Below are 22,083 nucleotides of genomic sequence, written 5' to 3' on the forward strand. Positions count from 1 at the left end.
TACTCCCTCAAGGGCATAATGTGGAAGCCACACACCCTAGTCAATGCATGATCAGCATTAGTTTGAAGGAGGCATGCCTGCATGTGTAGGGTTTCCATCATGAGAGCAGAAACCCAGGTCAATCAGGTTTTCCATCTCTGTGTAGGAAAATCTACAAGCATTCAGACTGATGGCAAACACACATCTGTCTAGAGGCACAGCCAGTTCATGCCATTAAAAGCCATGGCCCATGCATTCCTGCTGGGTCCCTCACACATTCCATATCCATGGGTACTGAATGCCTTAAAAGGACCCCTGGACGGTTAAGCAGCTATGGTATTGCGGCGCTCATCTTGCTTTCAGGCTGAGGGAGCCGGTGTTTGTCCACAGACAGCTTTCCAGGTCATGTGGCCAGCATGACTAAACCGCTTCTGGCACAACAGAACACTGTGACAGAAGCCAGAGTGCACGGAAACACCGTTCACCTTCCTGCCACAGCGGTACCTATTTATCTACTTGCACTGGCATGCTTTTGAACTGCTAGGTTGGCAGGAGCTGGGACAGAGCAATAGGAGCTCACCTCGTTGTGGGGATTCGAACCGCCAACCTTCTGATTGGCAAGCCCAAGAGGCTCAGTTTAGACCACAGAACCACCCGTGTCCCTACTGGATGCCTAAATAGGGCTAGTGCTGTTTGTTGCTCCAGTGTAAAGAAATTATGGGGAGCTGAATACTGATTACTGAAACTCTTGGATTATTTCAGCAATCATATAATAGTTAATGTTGATTATGTATTCATTTTTAGCTTCTGAGCCCAAGTGCTGGTTTTGACCCCCCAAAAAGCCTTAAGTGGCTCAGGACTGCAGTACCTCAAGGACCGCCTCTCAGCATATAAACCGAACCAGACTCTGTATTCATAGATTATAGAGGTCCTTCTTCGTGTACCCCTTCCATGTGAGGTCCAGAGGCTGCAACATGAGAACAGACCTTTTCTGCAGTGGCTCCCCATTTGTGGAATGCTCTTCCTTATATAATAGAAACTATGCTTAGTATTTATCTTTCTTTGTAATGCTTCTACTCCAGCCTTTGTAATTATAAAAATAACTTTGCTCCTCAGCACATATTGCATCTGACGCTTGTTGGTCTTAGACTGAGGGAGCAACCTTTAATCTGTGTTGTCACACTAACAACATTTCCATCATTAGCCCTCCCAATTGTTAATTGGGATTCCAGTGACGGTGCCTGCCACATCCAGCTAGAGATATAAATGGGAGACATGTGCATTCAGAACAACACTTGAAAAATCAATTTAGCAGAAAATTTTTAAAAGTAAGAAAAATGAAGCCTGTCTGATCTTGTAAAGTCTGAAGCCCAGAGATGTCTATCATACACTGTCATGTGGCTTTCTGCCCTTCTCACAGTTCATTAATTGGGTTCATCATGCGTTAAAATGACAATAAATACTGGCCTGTGGCAGTGCTGTATTGAGTACTGGGGGAACACTGGAAGGAGAGTGGTTTTGTTTGTTTGTTTGTTTGTTTTATGTGTGGAACAAGTTGCAAGGGGCTTCTCAACCTTCTCCCTGACCTCTCCATAGACTTGACTGAACTTGAAATCAGCGTGCCAGCCCTTGCATGGATTGTGGAGTTTTCCATGTAAATGGAAAATCTGGATCAAAAGGGGAAATAATATGGGACAACGTTTTGATGAGGACAACATCATGTGTATATGGCACAAAGCTTGGATTGATTGATTGATTGATTGATTGATTGTTACATTTCTATCCCATCCTTCCTCCCAGGGCAGCAAACACACGAGTGATAAAACAATCAAAACCATCTCAAACCTCCCAAGAGCAATTCCAACACAAATGCAGACTGGGAAAGCGAAAGATATCTACTGGGAAGGCTTGTTGGAAGAGGAAGGTCTGCAGTAAGTGCTGAAAATGCAACCGAGATTGCTGAGGGAGCCGGTGTTTGTCCACAGAGAGCTTTCCGGGTCATGTGGCCAGCATAACTAGACCACTTCTGGCACAACGAAACACCATGACGGAAACCAGAGCGCACGGAAACACCATTTACCTTCCTGCCACAGCGGTACTTATTTACAGAATGGATCTGCTGCAAAGGTAATATCTGCAGGAGGCTCCCACCTCCAGCGATTGACTAGGTCTATAAGAGGAGAGATAATTTTTCAGTCCCAAATGTATAGGGCTTTATACACCAGGACAGAGCCGTGAACTTAGTCAAGTAGCTAACTGGCATTCAATGCAATTCTTTCGGCAGTGGCATAAAATGGAGGCTGTATCCTGTGAGCAGCCGAGCTGCCACATTTTGCACCAGTTGCCACTTCCAGACCAGCCTCAAGGGTAGTCCCACTGCACTGCAATAATCCAACCTGAAGGTTATCAGCACATGAATAACAGTAGTCGGGCTATTCAGGAGCATAACTGAGCCTATAATGCATTACTGTGTGGAAGTGCCCCCAGCTACATATAAAGGAAATTATAGCACTTCCATGAATATGTACATTTTGGTGATGAAAGAGTTCATTATGTGTACTGCACCCAAGGCCGTGTTAGCTGTATTTTACATCTCCCATTCTTTGTCCCAGAACAAGGCTGTTTGGCGACTGCCTGATTCATGAACCTGCATATGCTAATGACTAAATTAGGCAGGAATTACTCCAACAGAAATTTTGTTTAGGAATTCAAAACCAATACATCAAAACCCCCAGTACTCTTACTGCTTCCCGTTACTTTTTACATTACATGAAACAGAAGCCTTTCCCTTGGACCGCTAAAGAATAAACAAACAAACGAGCAGCAGATGTATATAAAAGGAAATAAAAGATTACACTTTCAATATACTCTTTCATTTCTCAGAAGCTCACTTCATTGCCACTGGAAAATGTTCATTGGTAATTCCATTTGGGTGAGAGGATAATCTTTTATACCTTTTTTTAAAAAAAATCTTTCCCTGTGAGTACACAATGCTGGCATTTTTCTAGTCTAATACAGTGCTAAACTATGCTATTGACAGATACTTTGCCAGTTAGTGATTTCCCTTGGGAAAGTATATAGACTTCCTTCCTCATCTTAGTGGAGGATGAGTGTGTGTGTTTGTGTGTGTGACCTAAAATATGTTTTTCCAGGCAGCTGGTCAAGGAAACAGGTGTCAAAGGGACTCTAAAAGTTCTTCCGTGTAGAACACCTCCCCCTTCCCCCCCGCTGATGTCAATGTCTTGTCCCATAACTGTTCCCTTTCTCCACTGATCTGAAACACATGCCGTGTGTAATTTGACACACTTCTCCTTTGCTGTTTATAAAAAACCTGCTCCAGTTCACGTTGACTCAATTTCCTACAATGGCTCTCTGTCAGACCTGGGAGTTAATGCTTCTTTGAGAACTGTCCGGATTCACTTTTAAAGGTTGCTTTTCACTCTGAATTAGCATCTTTGTGACTCTCCTACTACACACACACACACACACACACACACTATCTGCATCCCATGAAAACAGCCAGGGCATTCTCTCTCTCCCTCTCTCTCTCTCTCTCTCTCTCTCTCTCTCTGCTTTTCTGGATCTCTTCCAGCCTGAATCACATGGTCCCATTCTCTCTGCACCCCCATTCCTGCATTCCTTCTGCTCATTTCAGTACCATCCTCTTTAACAACACAATCTTCTCACTGTCAGAGGGACAGCCTTCTCCTGCTGCTGCCGCTGCCATCTGGAACAACCTTTCTGCCTCCCTCTCTGCTTTACTAATGCCTCCTCTCATTTTGAATCATGTCTACAAACATGACTGGTCTGTTTCATTTGATCAAAAGGTGCTGTTTTTATCACCTCCAACTATTATTATTCAGTATGAACTAGCAATGCAGAAAATGCAAGTGCAAGCACATTCTTTAGCGCTTGTTAGAAAGTAGTTTGCGCAGGTCGTTTTTAGTGATCAGGGAGAAATTAGAGTCTGTTCACATTTTAAAGGCGAACTCACTTGATCTGCACTTTCCAAAATAATAAGCAACTCGAAATACAGCCACCCTTCAAAATTCACACTTCTCTGAATTTTGCAGTGCGATTCTTCAGCCGAAAATGTATAAAAACGAACATAAGAGAAACCCTGTTGGATCAGGGCAATCTAGTCCAGCATCTTGTTCTTCCAGTGGTGGACCAGATGCCCACTGGAAAACTTGCAGGCAGGACCTGAGCACTAGAGCTTTCCAGCAACTGGTATTCAGAAGCATACTGCGTCCAACTATGGAGGCAAGGTATAGCCATCATGACTAGTAGCTGTTGACAGTCATATCCTGCAGCAATTTGTCTGATCCAAGTTGATGCACATCATTGTCCCTTGTGGGTCCAAATCCCATAGTCTAACCATGTGCTGTGTGGAGAAATGCTTTCTTTTGTGTGTCCTGAATCTTCCACCATTCAGCTTCCTTGATTATGTCAACCATGTGATAAATGACTATGAAATAAGCACAATCTCTCACTTTGTAGCTTTGTTTTTTAAAAAATACAGACACTTGACTAAAAGAGGAAGTTTTATAAAATTCATATTAGTATGGTGAGAGGGATTCCCCTCTCCTTTTCCTATATGCCAAATATGCAGTATATTCAGAACCAACAAAAAGGAAATATCTAATTGTGGTTTGTTAGCAGACTGATTTGCACAAACCATAGTTCTCTATATTTGGAAGCACAGGAGACAGTGGTTTGTTACAAACCACAAATTACAGTTTCCAACCTCCTCCCACATGCATGAAGGAATTGCATAGGGGAGGGGATAGTGAGGTACATTTTGTAATAACAAAACCTGTCATGCTATTGCTTCTTAATTTTTCCATAGACTCACAAGCTCTCCTTGCCTTCCTAGAGGATGGTTCTAGAGGTTTCGAAGTTTTGGACCCTGGAATCATAGTACATGGATGTAAGTTGATAGTTTCATAACCCATTTATCCCCTGATCACCAAAACATTGGCTCAGGACTCAGAGTGCAAGAGCAAGGGAGATCGTTTTAACATAAATACATAATTTCCTAATCATCAAGCCATAATTCTTCAATCAACTCTCTATTTGTATGACAAATCATGATTCCAAACAGATAATTTCCAGAGGCAAAATTATAAATTGAAGATGGGTAAGTTACTTTTGGTTTGGACTTGTTTTCCTACACTTGTTTTTTTTTTTGTTCCTCAAGCCCTGACAGATCTCTTTGATTAATATATGAGGACAAGCTACAACAAGTCCATTAAAGTACTGGAGCCTGATTTACACTTGCAGTTTCTCCTGCTATTTTTTCAGTATAAAAGCTCTATTTGTCTTGGCTGCTTACACCCTAGCCTTCATAGACTTCTCACTTTAATGGCCCCAGAACAAAGAAAAGCAATAAAGGTGGAAAAGGGCTGAATGATCACGGTGCACAGGAAATGCAGGAGAGACTTGGAACATGTTGAACTTCTATAATTAACAATGGCAAATGTCTTAGGGTATTACCAGAATCCAGTTAGACATTTCTACAAAACTTTGATTTAACTCAATCTGCTGTATCATAAGATGGGGTTTGTGGCAATAAAAATATGGGGCAACTACTACACACTAATCACAAGTCTTTGTAACAGAGCCCTGGGAATATGAAGTTTTGAGATGAGAAGAAGCACAGGAAAACTCTGTCTCTACGTGACATTTCGCTATTCGAAATCACTCCCATGCAGCTTCCCTGCCCTGTTCTTACGTAGAGTTCAAAATGCATGTTTACCACAGTTAGCTAGGACCCTGTAACTAGTTATATACAGCCACTGCCAGCACATTTGAGGGCTTCTTAAAGCACCACTTTCCCCCTATGAAATCACAAGAGGCAAATGACCTGCCAAAAATCTCTCTTCTCTTAAACAGAAAAAAAGCACCTCAGCTGCAGGACAAGCGAAAGCATTTATTGCCTCTTTTGATTATTTATAGTTCTGTGCTGTGAGCCTCTCAGTATCAACATTCATTATATTCAGAAGTCATGTGTCAGGGAACTGCCATCGGAACGAGAGGAGGAGGAGGGGCTCCATGACGATGCTGGAGAGGGGCCAAGTAGGGAGAGAGGCAGGTCTCCTGTTGGGGAAGAAAATCAGCGCGACACCAGGGATGGAGGGGGCCCAATGGGGGAAGCGGAGAGCAGGCTCAAGGACTCTTCACTGGACACCAGCGGAGAGAGCACAGGTCCTCCGCTACCCACGCCCACCCTGCGCAGAAGGCTTCCGCGCAGGGAGGCTAGGAGGAGACTGGGCGTCAAACAACTTTTATGTTGGAAAAGGTTGAAGAAACGCCCACTGTCGGATTCTGCCAGTGACTGAGCAGCCACGAAGTGAGGGGCTGTCCAGCCAGGAAAGGTTTAACCAGGCCACCTACCCAGGAGTGGCGGCAACTTACGCACGAGCAACCCCATAACCATTATATCATGTTAAAGGTTTTAAGCCTTCATTTTGTTATGTCCATTCTTATTTTCGAGGGCTTTCACTGGGTAAGAGTTTCTTAGTTACAGGGTCAGCAGTTCCAACAGGTGGCTGAAAAAGTGAGAGTCTAATGAGCACGTCTTTTTATTCTGAGCTCAGTCTACTGCTTTCATGTACTTCCATTGCAGCTGATGGTGTAAGGCTGGAGTCTTGTCTGCTCCTGGGGCCTCTCAAAGTGCTTTTTCATGTTGTGTGAAATATTTTAATGGAAGATCAGAAAAGTATTCCTGCTGATGTAGATGAGGGAAGGGACTTTAAATTCCCTTGAAAATGGTGTGACGATAAAGTAACCAAATTAATATATGATGAATCAGTAAAAGGAACAGCTATTTAGCTTAGCTTAGTTCATTTTATTTTAGTTTTTTATTTTAACCCAGCTTCCTCTTTCCTGGCAGTAGATCCAAGAAGAGGAATTTCAGTCTCTGAGCATGTGCACTTGTGTAGGCATGCTGATGTGTGACCAGGCAAAGCCAGGCAGGAGGGGCAGGGGCAGGAGTGAAGCAGTACTCATGTGATGCTTGTGAACATCCCAGTCGTGGGGTCGTCAAATTGCCATTGGTTAGAATTTCCAAAGCAAAGGAGGACAGAACTTTTTTGTGAGTAGAACAGGAAATTATTCACACTTGTCTAGTGTTACTCCCAGGGGCACATCAACCTGCTTGTTCAAGCAGTTGTATTCTTCTTCTTTTTTATCCAAATAATTTTATTGGTTTTCATGTTAACACAAAAACAATTTATAACTACAGTAACTTGTCTTACTTATTCTTATTAAGTTTCATATGCAATCTTACTTATTCTTATTAAGTTTCATATGCAATACACAGTACACAAGTAATACGTTTATTTATGCATTAGCCATTCAAGTATCCTCCCCACAGATATTTTTGTGTTGTGGGTGGAATAAAAGTATCTTCTGTCTCATATGTAAAGGAAAAGAATGGAAGCCAAGTCTCGCCAAAAGTGTCTTTGAAGTGCCTTTAATTGCCCTTCTATGGAGAGTAAGGCATTCCAATAGAGCCACATTCCACATATTATTTACCCAGATTTCAATGGGGATTTCTATAGCTTGTTTCGAGTATTGGGCTATTGTTAATCAGGCTGCTGATAATAGAAAAAAATACCAAATCTCTGCATTTTAGGTTATTGTTTAAATTTGAGTCTAAGGATAACAAAGCAAGAGCTGAATTGAGGGGAAGGGATTGCTGCATAGTTTTGGAAATAATGCGGAAGACCTTTTCCCAAAAGGAGTATACCAGCATGCAACCCCACCATGCATGAAGATATGTGCCAACTCCACCATGTATGAAGATATCTCTCTGCAGCCTTTCCAGCATAGGAGAGAGATGGTAGTGTTTATTTTAGCTAGACATGATGGAGCCCAGTGCCAGCGAAATATAATTTTAAGAGAAACTTCATGCAAACGAGCAGAGATTGTTCATAGGGAAAGTTTGTGCCAAATTGATTGCCATTTTTTAACTGCTATTGATTGCCATTTATTAACTGCAATGATGCAGTTGATTGCCATTTATTAACTGCAATGATGATCCCTCAGTCTCTTTCCCATACTGTCCTGAGGCCTCCTGTATCACCTGCAGTGGTATTCTGTGCCATTTCTACCTTCTGGACTATCTTTAAAAGAAGCCTCACACAGAGCTGATATAGGAGTCAACCTGAGAAGATACGAATGAAGGGACAATATGGCCAATTCTCTAATCTAATGAGGCATCTTATAGATTGTATGGAGTTGATTTAAAAGGCATTCCTCACTATCGTGACAAACTAAAGTCTGCCCAGTTGTGCACCCAGATGTAAACCCAGGGAAATTTCCAGGTTGTTTCTGATCCTAGTGTTTTAGGAATGCAAATTCCTAACTACTGGGCAAATTGTCTGAAGCACAGAGTTGGTAGGCTAAGTGGTACAGACATTTCCTGAAAGCTCTGCTTGATCTGGTTTAATATAAAACATGCAGACTTAGAGATACCATGAAAGACTTGGAGCAAGTATGTTATCTTATAACACTGCTATTGTTTTCATAGCTTAGTATACATGACCAAACAATTCTGATTTTTTCTCTTGATAAGTGAACAGGAGATTCTTGAGTGCAAACATGATGTGAAAATGCATAGCTCATGTTTACAAACTCTGCACATCTTATCTTTCTTATAACTAGCTCACTGCAGATTGTTTAAAGTTGTTTTAAATCTGAGTAAATATTACATCAGCCTTGGTTTTACGAGCCAAAGCAAATTAATTTTGGACGAGAGAGCCCTCAGAAGTGAAATTCATGGACCTCATTCGGCTCCTTTCAAATATGTAGATGAGTATCTGGAGCAAGCTGAGATGGATTGGGACATTATTCCTGGAATCCTGATTTCTCAGATGCTTGTATACTTGGGGTGAGCTGGGACCTTTCACGTAGAAAGTAACTTTATAACTAACCGGTATCATTCAGTCATCATTCTCGCCAGCTGGACTGAAACAGCTCGCTGATCCAGTACAAATCCAAAGCCATACCAATCAGAAGGAGCTTTACTTATTTCCCCTGAAACCAACCAAGAAACAATAGCAACGCCCCACGAAAAGGCTCCAAAGAAATGAGGCACCAGATGAAAATTACAGCTATGCACGCCAAGAAAGCATTTCTTCAGGCTGTACAAAATCTGAATTCTATTTTTAAAGTGACTTTATAGCGATATGGTTGATTTGAGACAAACTATGTGGACATCTTTCTCCAATTAGGCAACGCCACTGCTCATAAGAAATCTCATGCACGTTCACATTGCAATAACCTCACCAGAGTGGCAGCAGGCCAGGTCTCCCCAAAGTTCTACAGCTGTGCCCCAAGCCAAGACAATTTTATAGTGTAGCCCCAAGGAGCTGAACTGCCAGTCCTCATCCTTCGCTTGGACTACTAAACCTTGATCTCATTTTAAATGAGTGGAGGGCTTGATACTGTTCCCCAGGAGCCATTCCATGAGAAGTTATTAGCACTCTGCATACTAGCCCAAGACCTTTACAAGACGCTCACTCAACTACAGCTTGAACATCTGCTTTGCATGCAGAAGATCCCAGGTTCAAACCGCGCCATCTCCAGGTAAAGGTAAAGGGTAAAGGGACCCCTGACCATTAGGTCCAGTCGTGGCCAACTCTGGGATTGCGGCACTCATCTCGCTTTATTGGCCGAGGGAGCCGGCGTTCAGCTTCCGGGTCATGTGGCCAGCATGACTAAGCCGCTTCTGGCGAACCAGAGCAGCGCACGGAAACACCGTTTACCTTCCCGCTGGAGCGGTACCTATTTATCTAATTGCAATTTGTGCTTTCAAACTGCTAGGTTGACAGGAGCAGGGACTGAGCAACGGGAGCTCACCCCGTTATGGGGATTCGAACCGCCAACCTTCTGATAGGCAAGTCCTAGGCTCTGTGGTTTAACCAACAGCGCCACAGATCTGGGCAAAACTCCGATCTGAAATCCTGAATGGCTTCTGCCAGTCAGTGTAGATAGTAATGAGCTAGATGGTCCCATGGTCTGACTCTGCATAAAGCAGTGTTATATGTTCCTCTGATCCTAAATAGCATGCCCACCATTAGCTCCTGCATGTCCCATGGTACTGACTTGTCCATCCTAAGAAAATGGTGATGCATAACAAATAATAAGAAACTACATGTGGAAGGGCCATAGGTCAGGCCATGCTTTGCAAAAAGGTCCTATGATCTATACCCATTAGGAAAGACGCCGATCTGAAACGCTGAAAAGCCTCCTCCCCTTTGTGTAGACAATATTCCGTTTGATGGGTCATTACTCTGAGTCAGCTTCCTAAATCCCTAAAGTATAACTGAGTACCATAACTGTCACTAGAAGAGAAAAACATATGGAAAATAATGAATTTCTAGCCCCCACATTTCTGGATACTATTATTTGAATTGCTGTTTCCCTCACTGAGTATTGCATTCATCATATTCACAAATTCTTCACATGCAACTTTCTTTTCCTTCTGAAAAGAGCCTTTACTCCTGTTCACTTTAGGGTATATGTGTACATATAATACTTCATTTATGAGTGTTTAAATTTAAGCATTTGCAGAATGCTACTGTAACCCTACATATGTCAACATGAAGGTAAGCCGTGTTAATTTCAGTGTTGTCAATTCAGTTATGAAGCAGTCTCACTGACGTATATGAAATAAATAGACTTGAATTTCATATATGGTCTCCATGGTCAGAGACTAAGAGCAAACTACAATAGTTCCATATACCGTAGACACAAACTGCGCATATGCTAAGGTTTCGGCATGCATTACCCTTCCCTGACTGTGGTGAATCTTGTTTCCCCCCCCCCCTGAAATTTCAATCCTGACTTCTGCTTGCCATTTTTCCTTTCTGTTATGGCTCTGCCTTTGACAGAATCCTGCTTAAACCATCCTTTTTCATTCACTAGCTGTCATTTCAGCAAGCAGTGATGTCTACTCTGGCTTGGTCATGTACACAGAATAGAAGATGGCAGGATCCTCAAGGATGTGCTCTATAGGAAGCTGGCTTCAGGCACCAGGCCTTTGGGCAGACCACCTCTGCAAATGTGACATGACGGCTGGCAACATTAACCCCATCATATGGAAATCCCTTGCAGATTGTGTATCCACAGAAATGACCAGAGGAGGAATGACTGCCAGGAGGAGTGCAGAGAGAGAAAATGCCAAGGTGCGCCTGTAGCAGCAAAACTATATCCCTTCATTTGCCCCACCTGCAACATGTATTTCACGTATCAGTCTCTACAGTCACAGCAGGTGCTGTAACTCTCCAACATTTTGACTTCACCCCTGAAACTGCACTCTTCAACTGTCTCCCGAGACAGACGGATGCCAAACCTCTAGCACTCAGCCTCATTATCCCCAAACACCAGATGGAGGAGAGTTCAAATTGATCTGTCATATAGGACTGTGCAAGGATTACAGTCACAGATACTGAGTTAGTTCAGCCATAACACCAAAGTGCAGTTTGTGCTAATAATACTTCCACAGCATGGCTTGTGTTTCAGAGGTACAGGCAAACCGTTTATTGTTCTATTACCTTTTGAGATTTGTAAACTGGCTTCAAACCGTTGTTTAAATCCTGGTTTTGTCAGGTTCTGTTGGTTTAAACACCACAGACCCAAGCATATATTTCACTGCATATGAAAACACTTTGAACACTACAAAAGCACCATATAAATGCCAAATATTATGCTCATAACATACATGTAGCACATCCTGCAAGCTTACTATATACCAGGCAAAACAGTTCTGTCCTTGCTTCATGCAGGTGTAGCATAAATAGGGTTTTGGGGGGGGTTTTTTAGCTTCATGAGTATTTAAGTTGATATATTGGGTTCCACCAGAGGTCCTCAATCTTTTTGGGCTGGAGGGGGCACATTTGAAAATCTAAGAAACTTCCAGAATGCACCAGGAAATATTCATTTCACAAAAGAAAAGCAAAACAGTGATGCTGAGGACCACCCCTAAACAATAGGCAAAACATCTACACATACACCAAACTGAGGGAGCATAGACAAAAAAGGAGGCAAGACTTCTCACAACCAAACAACAACAAACAACAGCAACCCCACCTCTTTAAAAATATATAGGGCAGGCCAGGAGGTCCTTGCAGGCACCAAAGAAGGTGGCTGAGGATGCTATGGTGACAACAGGTACAACATTGGGAACCTGAATATTAAACAAGCTTCTGTTGCTGGGCAAAATTTCCTGTCGCACATAGCTTGTTAGCAAGCAGAATTGACAGGCCGATAAATACTAGAAGAATAGAGGAGAAAGCAACACTGTTTACATTAAAACCTAAGTGTGTCCTGTCACCTCATGTGATGTGGCATATTCATGTAGCTTTTAGCACTGAAATATAAAGCACACACACACCCTCCAATGGGCCAGGATCCATCCACTTTCTCCAGGGACCAAATGCCACACTTCTGTCCTCAGTTGAAGCCACAGAACACATTAAGACTGTCTGTGATGGTCTTTTCAATTGCACTGGAGATTAGAATTAATACAGCATTTAATTTCCTGATGACAAATAATACCACAGATTAAAAGCATGTGTGGATTTTATTGAAAGTCAAATGGGTGGAGATTATGCTATTTCCAGGCCTTACTCACAACGGGAGAGTGATTGTTATGATTACATGACGAAGATAGCGGTACTGAGAGACGCCACATCTGTGAGTCATTCACAGAAGCTCAGCAAACAGCCTGGAATAAGGGGATTAAGAGGGCAAGACTGCATAGATGCTTTGGAAGGATGTGTGTGTGCTTGTTAGGTGTCAAGAGAGATAATTGAGGATTATGCTGCATAAAGGAGATCAAGTGGGACCCAGACCACATTTGCACACCAGATGCCAGGCTAAATTGGTCACCAAGTCTGCAAAGGGCTTTGCTTTCTCCACTGTTACCTTTCCCTGCTTTCCTGGAGAATCTGTCTATGAAGCGCTTCTCACATACATGCTCAGGAAAACCTCATTGATCATTGCGGTAAATCTGAAGTGGAGAATAAGGTGTCAGGGAGTGCCTAAGGTTTATGCTACCTTTGGGGCTGTCATTAGTGGAAGGACCCAAGTTGATAGGAGGTCTTGAGCTGGTGGCCAAGGACTGCAGGCAGAGATTCTGTGTGTCACCATTTTTCTCAGACCAGATAATAGAACTGCAAGGAGACCAGCCAAGGTAACCTGGGCAAAATAATACTACTCTACCAGCTCCACAGAAGCTCCCAGATCAGGACTGCTGACTAATGTGATGAACTAGGAGGCTCTCCTCTGATTACAGATTGCTTTCACCTCAACTACACAGGAGCCGAGTCTAGCAATCACTGTAACTGACCATGCAATTGCATCATTTCTTGTTTAGAGATAATGTGCCGCCTAGCAGTCCCTCTGAAGTAAGCCGGTGCCAATAGGTGTGTTTTTGTTTTAACCATAGAAAAACAATCCACCTGGATGTTCCTCTTGATCTATAATTGTGGTTTGTTTGACTTATGCATTGTATGGACTTCTGGTTTCTCTCAGACACCTTCAAGCAAATGCTGAGGTTTACTGAGTCATGTCTTTCCAGAGGTTAATCTTATTATCATTTTTTGTGTGTGAAGGGTTTCCATTATGCACTGCTGTGGAAATGAGCCATCTGGGAGGATGCCCAGTTACTTAATCTACCTGCTTACATAGCTGGATATGAGCAGGCCTCTCATATGGGGCTGTTGGTCTTAAAATTGGCCTGGACATTTGTCATCAACATGTGGTTGCTACTCAACAGCTTTTCTGTTTCAGTTGCTCTAGAAGGGGCATTGGGTATCCTAAATGAGTGCCTGGAGTAAAAAAAAAATGGATAAAGATTTGAACTCTGGTCTCCTAGGCCCTGGTCCATCACTCCAACCACTACACCACATTGGCTCTTCAGTGTCATGTCATCCCTGACCATTGGTCTTGATGGCTGGGGACTGGTGAGTGCTTGGTGCTGTGCAAATATGGGAATATTCCTCTCTATTTATACTCATTGCTACCAGGTACTGTAGAAATTCAAAGATTTCTTCTTCTTCTTCCTCTTCATCATCATCATCATCCTCATCTTCAGCATCATTGCTGGTGAGTGAACAGCTGGTCCTGTACAAATGTGGAAAATGTCCTTGCTGGGTTGTGTGGCAGGGAGGAGTGTGTTTTGTGGTTCACCTCAGGTACCAATATGTCTTGGACAGGCCCTTATAAGTGAGGTCTGCATTTGTGAGTTTGTTAGGTCTGTTACAGAGTGGCTTTATTAACTAAGAGTGACTGTTCAACAGCTCTAATTAAGAGAGTTATTGTTGATCTCCTGCAGACTCTGACTTTCTTTCAACATGGTGTCAGCAGTGGGGCACATAGCTAGTTCTAGAACCTGACATCAAACCATCCTCTCAAGTTCAGCTTTACCTTGGGAAGTAATGGGACTGATATTGCCCTAGCTGTATGGACTACATAGGCTAACAGCTCCTTCCCTCTGAGCCTTGTCTTTATTGGTGTCATTTTCAAAGTTCTCTGTGAGGTCTGTCATTACTGTAGTATTGGTGTTATTGAAAAATAATATACAGTGGTACCTCGGGTTACATACGCTTCAGGTTACATACGCTTCAGGTTACAGACTCCGCTAACCCAGAAATAGTGCTTCAGGTTAAGAACTTAGCTTCAGGATGAGAACAGAAATCGTGCTCCGGCGGCACGGCAACAGTGGGAGGCCCCATTAGCTGAAGTGGTGCTTCAGGTTAAGAACAGTTTCAGGTTAAGTACAGACCTCCGGAACAAATTAAGTAGTTAACCTGAGGTACCACTGTATTTGCCATTTTTCTTTGCCTTAGTCAGCAGAGCTCACTATTCTGCCATTCATACGGACAGGTGGGGTACGTTTTCCTGGGAAGGGAATCAGCATCCCAGTTCAGCAATACCTATATGGAGTCCAGAATACCTAATGACCAGTTTGCCAGAGACTGTACCATGCATTTTATTAGCATTGCACTGTATTCATTCTCTCCCTCTGCCCCAGTCCATGGCCATTCTGCTGTGGGGGTAAAAGCATAACTACGTGGCTAAATGAGTACTTTGAGGAGATGAAAGCTTGTTCATCAAACTACTATTTTTGTTTGCACGCTAATGGGAATGTTCTGCACTTTTTCCTCCCTGTGGGAAATCAGAACCTGCTTGAGAACTGCATTAAAGCACAAAGACAGTCAAGTGTGCCCTACAAGTAGGAGCAAGCTGGAATATAGGAATGTCCATGATGTGCTCCACAAAAATGTTTGAGAAATGGGCGAGGGGTGCAGGATGCAAGAAGGGAGGGACAAAAACCTCCCTCCCCGTGTGTTTTTTGAATGCAAGAGGAGGAGCAGGAGGCTGCCCGCTCGCTAGCCATGCCCCTCCAGCAGCAACATGGTCATCACAATGAGAATTTGTATAATTTTAGGGCCATCTAAGATTGTCACCCCTTGCTCTGCCGTTCTATATCCCCGTGGCATTATTCTTCATCATGCGCACCTATATCTCTGATCTGGTTCCACATACTTAATCCAATGTGCTTTTAATTAAGTACTGCATCCTTTCACAATATTTTTGATTATTTCAATACCCAATTATGTATTTTAATTATTAGCTGTTGGCTTTATTTGCATTTTCCCCCTCTTTACATTTCTATATACTGTTCTCCCATCATGGAAGCCAAGGTGGCCCGCACAGGGCTCCCAGAAAGTCTTCCATCCAGACCTGCTTAGCTTCTTCAAGATGGTAATCTCATGTATCTTCAGCCTTGGCTAGCCACTTTGAGTACAGTTTCTGTACTCAAAAACTGGGGGAATAACAATGAAATGGGTCCATATCCTAATTCATGAGTGAGCAACACTCTTGTTGAGGGCCACATTCCTTTAAGAGTAATCAGTTGGAGGCCACATATGAGTGGGAGTGGCACCTGGAGTAAAAAAATGGGTGGGAGCAGAGCCCTTTCCTCTCTTTCTGCCACATCCCCCCCACCTTTCCCCTGTTTCATCCCTCCTTCCCATTCACATTAAATTAGACTAAAGGCTGAATGCAGAGACCTCCCAGCAGCAGGTTGTTCTCCTCCACCCTGGATAGTGCTGGTTAGTATCCCCATGGGTCATGTCAGCTTGGGCTCAGAAATAGATTGACCCCTGCCCCACCCCCCAAAATGGAATCGTTCAACTTAGCTTCATGCCAGCACTGAATATGACATCAGGATATCTCAAATCCTTCACGACACTCCAAATCCAAACCCCTGATTCTCCAAACCCTCTCTCTGACTCCCTTAGACCTTACTGACAGCAACACTCTGCCCAAGAAAAGGAGGAGGAAGGAAGTGGCTCCCTCTCTTGCTGTAGTTTTCCCAAGGGCCACCACATTGCAAGCTTCTAAAACTGATTTCTGAGCTCTGGGTGAATCAGTTTCTTTGGCATCTCTATTGCTAAGTAATCATACATGCTGAAAATCATGTGGTCAGTGGTATCTCCAAATCAGAACTTTGTAGCAGAAGTCCAGGGCTCTCCCTGCTCAGCAGAACACAGCAGGGCTGACGCCACATTTTGAAGTAATGCATGCTGCCTTCTAAAGAGGGGGAACCCCATGAGACTATTCAGTCCTGAGTCTAAAATTATCCAACCACACTACTGAACCTGGAATGGTAAGGGCAGCAATGAACAAGAACAGGCTCCGTTCCCAACGTGCACATATTCATTTTAACACATTCATTTCTGAAAAGAGGTTCCTTGTGGATACTTGCAAACAGCTGGAAACCTCCCCGCCCAGTAAGGAAGCAATTTGTCTGCAAGCTTCCCCATTTCATGGAGGATAGGGAGACAAAGAAATATGTTTCATATTTTAATGTGACCATCCAAATTCAGTTCCTGAAATGATATGCAAACTGAAACACAGCTCTCCTGGGGAATTTGCACTTTTTTGAATTTGCAATGCCGTTCTCGAACCTAATAATGTGTATATTGGTGAAAATAATGTATACAAATGTGTTTTATTTGGGGAGAATTGCTTGCAAAAAGGCATACACTAGGCAAAAGTACACACAAATTATGTATGTAATACAAATTTTCCTATGGACTTTTATTACTGTTATTAATAATAATAAGATATGTCGAAATGAGGCCAACCGCTCTTAAGATTGGGGGGTGTGAGAAACAGAGAGAATTCAGAATCAACAGATTCATTCATCCCCAATGGTAAGGTGCTTAAACATGTAGGTTAATTTCAGGCAGGTAGATTTGGACAGCACCTGCCGTCATGGCACCACCAAGCCAAATCCATGCGCACTCATTTCTACACCAGATAACAGATACACATAAAGAGGGATAAAACAAATCTCATTGCTTCAAGAGCATGTGTTTGTTCTGTGTTGAAGACATTGCTATAATTTCTGTGATGTATAAAATAAGATGCTCTGAAATGTTGTGAATACGTTGCTTCTCAGCCCTTGTCCCCACCTGAGGCTGACCTGGAATGTAGACATCCCTTTGTACCTTTAGATCTAGTGAACTGCTCCCTCTCTCCCACTGAAATCTGAAATGGTGTCCCTATGTACCATGATGCAAGAGATGGGAAGAGAGGGACCCCTTTCTCTTGACAATAGCTGTCACACTGGCGAATGAAATGAAGAGGACGGAAGAGCCTTTGAAAAGCCGGTTTTTCAAAATGTCATTGAGTAGGTTTGGCCTGAGCTTTACAGAAACAATCCCATGAATTTCACTCCTACTCTGTGGAGCAAGGATGCCTTGTTCTGCCTATATTTATTTTCTCTGGCTTAATGAATGTCGTTGTCTCATTGAATGTGAACCTAATGAAAACTGAACAGAGCGTGGCAAACGATATGGATACATCCTTGTGGAATTAAGACATGCTATAGGAGAGCTCACAAGCCAATCATTCCAACTGCACCATGCTAATTGAGAAAATGTTTGGGTTTCAGATTGTTGTTTTTTAAATTGTTTTCCCTTTTATGATAATGTGCAATGGGAGAATATATATTAACTGATATAAACTTGATCACAGAATTTAGTTTAAGGAAAAGTAGTTTGTTTGTGTGACCTTGTTTGGAAATACTGCTAAACTATGGTGAATGAGGCTCTAACCACCACCACAGAGAAGGGCAACAAAGATAGAGATATGGGGGGGGGGAATATATGGGAAAAGTTGAAGGAACTTGATAAGTTTAGCAGTATCTATTTATCTACTCGTGCTTTCAAACTGCTAGGTTGGCGAGAGCTGGGACAGAGCTGTTGAATGGTTTATTTAAATGTAAAGGTTCATCATTGTTCCACCCAATGTGTATGTCTTTAAGGGGCCAGAGCAAGGGCCAGAGTAAGATAACGAGACCCAGCTTTACAGCTGTGAAACGTAGCAGGTGCTGCTGAGTTGTATTTGATTAAGGTGTGTCAGCTTTTGGGTGTAGTATATAAGGAGCAGCACCTAGCTCTCCCATTACCCTGGGGGATGGGTTGGTGGTTGGGTCTGGTTTGGTTGTTAATGTACTTAGTGTAAAAGGAGTTTTTGTTTTTCTTATTAAAACCTAGTTTAAGTTATTTTTGAGTCCTTTCTTTTTAATGCATGGTCTCCCCAGCAAGCTCTCTGCAGCGTTACCATACTGCAAACAGCCAACATCTTTGGTTATGGGCCCAGCTGCTGAGTGGATGACTGCATATTTTTGGACTCTGAGAAAGGTTTGAAAACTCCTTCTCCTGTTAGCATAGTTTTGTGGGTCTGGAAGAGTTCCAGAATGGTTGACCGGGTTCCTGAAGCTGAGAAGGCTCTGGTCTTCCCACAGCTAACAGATGAGAACTATAGTTTATGGTCTTTTCGGGTGGAGGCGCTTTTGACCTCTAGAGAAGTATGGACCTATGTAACTGATGACCCTCCTGACCCTGTGACTAATGCTTGGTCGAAAGGAGATGCAAAAGCCAGGGCGATAATTAATTTGGCAGTCAGCGACCAGCAAGTAGTCTATATAAGAAATAAGAAAACTGCCAAAGAAATGTGGGACAGTCTTGCAGCAGTGCATGTTAGAAAAGAGTCAGCATCTGCATTGACGTTTTTCAAGCAGTTGTACCAGACGAAGTTGCAGCCTGGTGGTGATTTGGCAGCACACTTGAGACGTCTGGAGGCAATACGCGGCGAATTAATTCGAAGGGACATGGACATACCTGATATTCAGTATGTTTTTATCATTCTTTGTTCCCTTAATGAGGACTTTGATGGTATAGCTAGCCAGATATCTGCTGTTCCACCAGCACAATTAACTGTGGAAGGGGTGACGGCAAGATTAATGGGCGAGTTGGACAGAAGGGAGGCTTGTGCCATAAGCACTCCTATTTCCAGAAGTAATGAGGAACGCCATATGCAAACCTGTGGTGATACAACTGCATTTAAAGCTGCAAAGCGTTGTTGGTTCTGCAATAAGCAAGGACATTTTGCAAAGGACTGCAGATCCAAAAGAAAGCAAAGTACTCCCAAGCCTGTTTCTGTTCGTCAGTCACGGTCGTCAGCCCAGCAGCCGACATCGTATAGTAGAGACAGAAACGAGCCGCGAGTTTTCCATGCTAGGACAACAGATCGTAAAAGACTTAAACGTGCCAAGTGGAAGTCTTTTGTTGTGGACTCAGGAGCATCTCAGCATATTTGCAACGATCGAAGCTTGTTTATTTCTTTCGAAGAGGAAATTGGTAATGTACATTTAGCCAATTCACAAGTCTTGCAGTCGCTTGGCAGGGGTACTGTTAAACTTGACTCTTTAAACATTACGATAGCGAACTGCATTTACTGCCCGTCAGTGGACAATTTATTGTCAGTAAGGTGCTTTGCTCGTCAAGGCATAACTGTGCGTTTCTTAAAGTCAATGTGTGAGTTTTTCGATGGGAACAAACGTCTATTATATGCCCGGGAATCTGATGGTTTATATAGACTGTATTTTTGCACCTACTCCCAATCGCCTATTAACTGCAGAGCAGCACAGTCAAGCCAGGGGTTGAGGAATGTAAGGCCTCATTCCGGGTGTGTCCATGAGGCACACAGAATTCTGGGACACCTGAATTTTGCTGATGTAATTAAGACAAAGAATATTGTTAATGGCCTCAACTTAAAACCATGTAAATTCTTTATGCAATGTCTATCCTGTTGCAAGAATAAGATTAAGGTTGCACGCAAGGGTAGGTGCTCAGATAGGAAAGTAACTGAGCCATTTGAGCGTGTACATTGTGATTTAGTTGGGCCACTTCCACCATCATTAGGAGGTTCTAAGTACTGGCTTACTCTGATAGACCAGTATAGTAGATATTGTTGGACTTATGCAATAGCTGAGAAGTCCCAAGCATTTGAGAAGTACAAAGTTTTTTGCAACTGGGTAAAAACGCACTTTAACAAACCAATTAAGAACCTATTTTCTGACCGGGGCGGGGAATTTGTTTCTGAGGATTTTGAGAAATTCCTGGAAGCGCAGGGGACTACTCATGAGTTATCTTGCCCCCGAAGTCCTTGGCAAAATGGGCTTGTTGAAGTTGTGCAGCGAGACCTGCAGGCAGGGGTTAAAACTTATCTGCACGATGCTAATCTGCCCAAAGACTTTTGGGCTGAAGCGCTTAATGCTTTTTGTTATGTTAGAAATCGCAGTTATCATTCTGGTTTAGATGTCACCCCCTATGAGAAGCTGTTTAAAAAACGCCCTAATCTGAAATACCTACGCATTTGGGGTTCAGATGTAATAATGCATTATCCCGCTAAGCAGAAATTGGGTGAACGTAGTGTCCAGGGAAAATTAATGGGCTACCAGCAGGGAGCGTACAGAATTTACATACCAGCAACTGGCAAATTTCATATTACCAGAAGCATGATACAAACTGTAAATTGGAATGGAGTTGCTGTCTTCCAAGATACTGATGGTATAGATAATACTGAGGAAGAAGAGGAAGAAGCAGCAGCAGCAGGAAATGGTGCTTCTGAATTAATGGAAAAAGACAAAAAGTCTGTTGAATCTGATTTGTTTGATGATTTAAAGTCACAGGCACCCAAGGGGAGGTTAGATTCTCTTGAGTTTTCTGACCGTGAGCTTAGCTTACAGGCATCTCTTCAATCTGACAATGATTTACAACCTGAAACTAGTGGTTCACTTAGTCCCATTAAGTCTGAGGAGTCTGACTCTCCTTCCGGACTGAGACGTTCAGATAGAAAGAGGCAGAAGCCACAACGATTTGCAGATGAACATTTTAATACTGTGTATGCCAATAAGGCAGTTTTTGAGCCAAAAAGCTACAATGATGTTCAGAAATTACCCAAGCAACAAGCTGCAAATTGGTATAAAGCTATGAACTCTGAGATAGCTTCTTTAAAAGAGCATAACACTTGGTCTCTTGTACAACAAACCCCAGATATGAGACTTATTGATTCAAAGTGGGTTTATAGAGTTAAAATGAATGACAAAAATGAAGTTGTAAGGTACAAGGCTAGATAGTTGCTAGGGTTCTCAACAAATTACAGGTGAAGATTATGATTTGTGTTATTCACCAAGCGTAAAATTTGAAACAGTTAAGCTTTCGTTAAAAGATGCATCACAACGTGGACATTCTGTTTTGAAAGACATGTACAAAATATGCTTTATGTTTTTGTTCCACAATGATGAACCGCAGGGGAAATGTTGAATGGTTTATTTAAATGTAAAGGTTCATCATTGTTCCACCCAATGTGTATGTCTTTAAGGGGCCAGAGCAAGGGCCAGAGTAAGATAACGAGACCCAGCTTTACAGCTGTGAAACGTAGCAGGTGCTGCTGAGTTGTATTTGATTAAGGTGTGTCAGCTTTTGGGTGTAGTATATAAGGAGCAGCACCTAGCTCTCCCATTACCCTGGGGGATGGGTTGGTGGTTGGGTCTGGTTTGGTTGTTAATGTACTTAGTGTAAAAGGAGTTTTTGTTTTTCTTATTAAAACCTAGTTTAAGTTATTTTTGAGTCCTTTCTTTTTAATGCATGGTCTCCCCAGCAAGCTCTCTGCAGCGTTACCATACTGCAAACAGCCAACAAGAGCAACAGGAGCTCACCCCGTCGCATG

The sequence above is a fragment of the Podarcis raffonei genome, chromosome 11 (assembly GCF_027172205.1).
Source record: "Podarcis raffonei isolate rPodRaf1 chromosome 11, rPodRaf1.pri, whole genome shotgun sequence".
In the NCBI taxonomy this organism is placed as follows: domain Eukaryota; kingdom Metazoa; phylum Chordata; class Lepidosauria; order Squamata; family Lacertidae; genus Podarcis; species Podarcis raffonei.